Here is a 4,626-nt window from a genome sequence, read left to right on the forward strand (position 1 = left end):
GAATCTCAAGAAAGAAAAAGTAGAGGTCGCCTTGCTAGACGCTCACGTCAGTGGCAGCATCCTCGGTTTGTCTCCCAGGGGACCGGTGCCTGATGGCCAGACCAGCACCATGTCTTCTCAAGATCCACGACAGGGAAGTCTTTGTTTCTCGTGGAAATCCCACAGTGGAGGTCAATCTCTGCACTGCAAACGGTCTTTTCAGAGCTGCTGTGCCCAGTGGGGTCTCAGCTACATCTATGAGGCCCTGGAGCTGCAGGACAGTGACAAGACATGCTATTTGGAAAAAGATGTCTCACAGGCGGTGGAGCACATCAATGAAACTATTGCGCCTGCCCTGATTAGCAAGAAGTTGAATGTCATAGTGCAGGAGAAGATTGACAAGCTGATGATCGAGATGGATAGGACAGAAAACAAATCTAAGTTTGGGGTGAATGCCATTCTAGAAGTGTCCCTGGCCATCTGTAAGGCTGGAGCTGTTGAAAAGGGGGTGCAGTGCCTCTCTACCATCACATCGCTGACCTGGCTGGCAATCCTGAGGTCATCCTGCCTGTGCCAGCTGTCAATGTCATCAGCAGCAGATCCTACGCCAGCAACAAGCTGGCCATGCAGGATTTCATGATCCTGCCCTGGGGGTTGCCAACTTCAAGGAGGCCATGAGCATCAGTACCACAATCTGAAGAACGTTATCAAAGCCAAGTATGGCAAGGACGCCACCAATGTGGGCGATGAAGGCCAGTTCACACCCAACAGCCTGGAAAACAAGAAAACCCTGGAGAAGCTGAAGGAAGCCATCGGGAATGCCGGCTACACCGACCAGGTGGTCATCGGTATGGACGTCAAGACCTCCGAGTTCTTCCGGGGTGGAAAGAACTGAACTTCAAGTCCGCTGATGACCCCAGCTGCTGCATCAGCCCCAGTGAACTGGGCGACCTGGACAAGTCCTTCATTCAGCAGTACCTGGTGGTGTCTATTGAAGACCCCTTCAACCAGGATGACTGGAAGGATTAGAGCAACTTCACTGCCACCGCAGGCATCCAGGTGGTGGGGGATAACCTCACGGTGACCAACCCCAAACGCATCACCAAGGCCGTGCAGTAGAAGTTCTGCAACTGCCTGCTGCTGAAGGTCAACCAGATCGACTCCGTCACCGAGTCCCTGCAGGCCTGCAAGCTTGCCCAGTCCAACAGCTGGGGCGTCGTGATGTCCCAGCACTCAGGGAAGACGGAAGACACCTTCATCACTGACCTGGTGGTGGGACTCTGCACCGTGCAGATCAAGATCGGCGGTCACTGCCGCTCCGAGGGCTTGGCCAAGTACAACCAGCTCCTCGGGATTGAAGAGGAACTGGGCAGCAAGGCCAAGTATGCCAGCCAGAAGTTCAGAAACCCCCTGAAATAGGCCCCTCAGCCCGCTACTGAGCTCCTGCTTCTGCCCTGCCAGGGGCAGCCTGGACCCAGCCCTGCTCACAGGGTCTCTGGTACTTCCCACCTACCACGTGCTCGCCGCTTCCGTAGAACCACGGGCAGCCCAGTTGTGATCACATGCTACGCCGTCACTGTCGTCATGTCGTTGCTGCTGCCCCACGTCTGGAGCTGTATAAGTTCATAGTGTCATCTCGGAAGGGCCCAGGCAAGCTCCCCATGGTTTTGTGTGCAGAATAAATAATAAAACGAGCCCAGTGAGACGTAGGGGTTAAAAAAAAAAGAAAGGAAAAGTATCAGCATCATAGTCAAGTTCAGTGAAATTACTTCTAAGCTCATCTGAGATGCAGAGAACATATCTCTGAAGCATAGCAGGAGGTCAGGAACATAGTGGAAATTAAAGAAGACCAAATTCCTGAGGATAGCAGGAGGCTGGCTGCTCCTGTGTCCTACTCATAACAATCCCTTTGTAACAAGCACACTGACTTTTCTTCTACAACCAGCTGGAGACAACACAGATAATACAACCATAATTTGCATGTATTCCTAACCTTGCTTGAAGGGTTATGAGTAAGAAAACGACCATTGCCATTAAGACTGAGCATTTGATTTCTTTCCTTCTCTGTCTTTCTCCATATATTGTGGGGGAAAGGCTGATCTGGAAATTGGTGGTCAGATTGATGTTGAAATACTATATGTCTAAAACCCACCACCATGCTGAGACTACTCTCCACACACATAAAGGCAAAGGAACAAAGGCACGTGGGTCCCGGGGCTGAGATCTCCAAGCCTACTCGGTTCGGGGCTGAGCATCCTCCACCCAGATCCTCCATATTCCAGTAGGCGGGGCTCACACCCACCAACTGGCCCCCTGGCACCGTGTAATCCCATCAACGGCCAAGACTCAGAGACTATAAAACCCAGCTCCCGCAAACACGCAGCTGCATTGGCGGCCGCGCGACATCTTATCATCTCATTCCTACTTTGGACAAACTGGCAGGCTACTGAATGTAACCTGCCCACACGGCAGAGTCTGGCAAACTCCCCATGGCATACCCAGTATGCCAAATACCAGTAACAATGAAGGGTCTCATTGTCCTAACCCTGAAAGAGCCTTGAATATGACACTTTTTAAAAAAATCTCAGGGCTAGGATGAAGGAGACGTTACTGGGACCTGCTCGAGGCAATTGACAAATAACAGGATGGTTGTGTTGTGATTGTGAAAACTCAACTATTGATAACTTTGAACATCATGATCCTTTGATTAAACAAAATAATATTCAGAAAATTTAAAAGACTGACCAATTGGATTGGAACTACAGCAGGCAGGATGCTTGCTTTGCCTGCAATCAATTCGTTTGATCCCCAGGACCACAAAGAGTCCCCTGAACCCCTTCAGAGGTGAACCCAGAGTACAGAGCCAGGGATGGTCTAAAAGAAAAAGAAAAAAAGACCTGATAACTGCCAGGTATGGCCTAAAAGCAAAGAATAAAAAAGACTGAACACTTGGTTTGCAATGTGTTAGAAGTATCCATTTCATCAACACTTTTTTCATCATGTCCATCTGATAATCATGTCTTTTATTTAGTTATCTTACCCAGTGGCAGCATTATGTGCCAATGTAACAGAACCTTCTGAACATTGTTGCTGACGCTCTGTTAGCAATATAAAATAAACAGCCAAAAACCGCTGATGAAAAACCTGGAACAGTGGCGACCACCATCATCATTTGCTCTGGCAAGACTGTTACTTAGATTTGACAGGATCCATCCCCATCAAACACTCAGAGCTGTGGGTTGACACACATGATGAACAGATAAACCAAGTCTTTGCCTAAAGCTCTGCAATCTGGAGATTCTTACTCAAAATGACACTGTGTAAGGTCAATCGAGGACAAAAAAATGTTCCCATCATTGAAAAATCTGGAGTTCGAGATGCCTCGGAAACTGTCCTTTGAAGATCTCAGATGTCATTTGGGGATGATAGGATGGAAATCAAGAAATGAAGCTGCCTAGTGCCTGAAATCTCTTTTGATTTTACCAACAAATTTCAGCTCCTTGTGCATAAGATGGGTGACCCCCACAGACAAATGTCTTCTCATGATGCTAATGGGAGCCCTGAGAACATCATGAAGAAGAGAAACACAATCATTGCCAATTTATAGAACTTGATCTGAACAAAGACTTAGCTAAGGCCTTCCAATAGTACATATGGGTTTTGACAGCCCGACAGAGCCTGATTCTGGTCTTCTGTTATCTCACCTGTCATAATTTGAGTTTCCAAAAACTTACTCTTTTGACAAATGCCATGACCTTCCCCTCTCGAATTTCTGCCTTGCCATGATGGATCCCCTTCGGTCCACTGTTCTTAATACTCTTATGAAATGTCACAAATTAAAGACACTGATTAAGGCTAGAAAGGATCATCTTATACAGATGAAATTATTGCAAAGAGTGTGTCATTTCAGTTACCAGTGAAATAGGAAACTGCACTGAGAAACAGCTCCTCAGAGACACAAGTTAACAAGTTCACAGCTAAAGCAGGAGGAAGCTGAAGGACTTGCCAGAAGCCCTGGGATGAACTCTTAACCAGCACCTCAGAAATCATCTTTGCCCAGACATCCTCCTAGCAGAAGCTGATCGTTGTGAGTTTTCAACAAGATGATGTTGTTGAAACTGTTGAAACTGTGGAAACTGTGATCGTGGATAGAATTAAGAATGCTCTGTTGTTGTTGTTTTTTAAGCAACTACAAGGATGCCTTGGGATAGCAATTTCTGACATGGTGGGGGTAAAAGTATGGGCTTGAAGATATTATAATGGTTAGAGTCCATGCCTACCATGCCCCTGACCCAGATTTGATTACACATCAACTCTGAGCATTGCAGGATAAAGCTTTGGAAGCCTCCAGCATTGTTGGGGTAGGCAGGGGTTTCCCAGAATGACATGGCTCTGACAGCACAATGTCCTCAGGACCTTGCACTGAACTGCCCTCCCAGTTGGCCAAGAACTGCTGATGGGACCTACCCTGCTAAGCACAGCTTGGGAGGCCTCCACTAATTATATATATATATATATATATATATACACATATATGTATATATGTATATATATATACATACATATATGTATGTATATATGTATATTTGGGCTGGAGCACAGTGGGTAGGGCATTTGCCTTGCACGCAGCCGACCTGGGTTCGATTC

General features: G+C 47.1%; 1 pseudogene; it reads left to right on the forward strand.

The window, feature by feature from the left end:
- Positions 1–205: 205 nt before the first annotated feature.
- On the forward strand, positions 206–1,406 carry LOC130021053 (alpha-enolase-like; annotated as a pseudogene).
- Positions 1,407–4,626: the final 3,220 nt, after the last annotated feature.

This window comes from Sorex fumeus, unplaced genomic scaffold (genome assembly GCF_029834395.1).
Source record: "Sorex fumeus unplaced genomic scaffold, SorFum_2.1 ptg000014l, whole genome shotgun sequence".
NCBI classification, from domain to species: Eukaryota; Metazoa; Chordata; class Mammalia; order Eulipotyphla; family Soricidae; genus Sorex; species Sorex fumeus.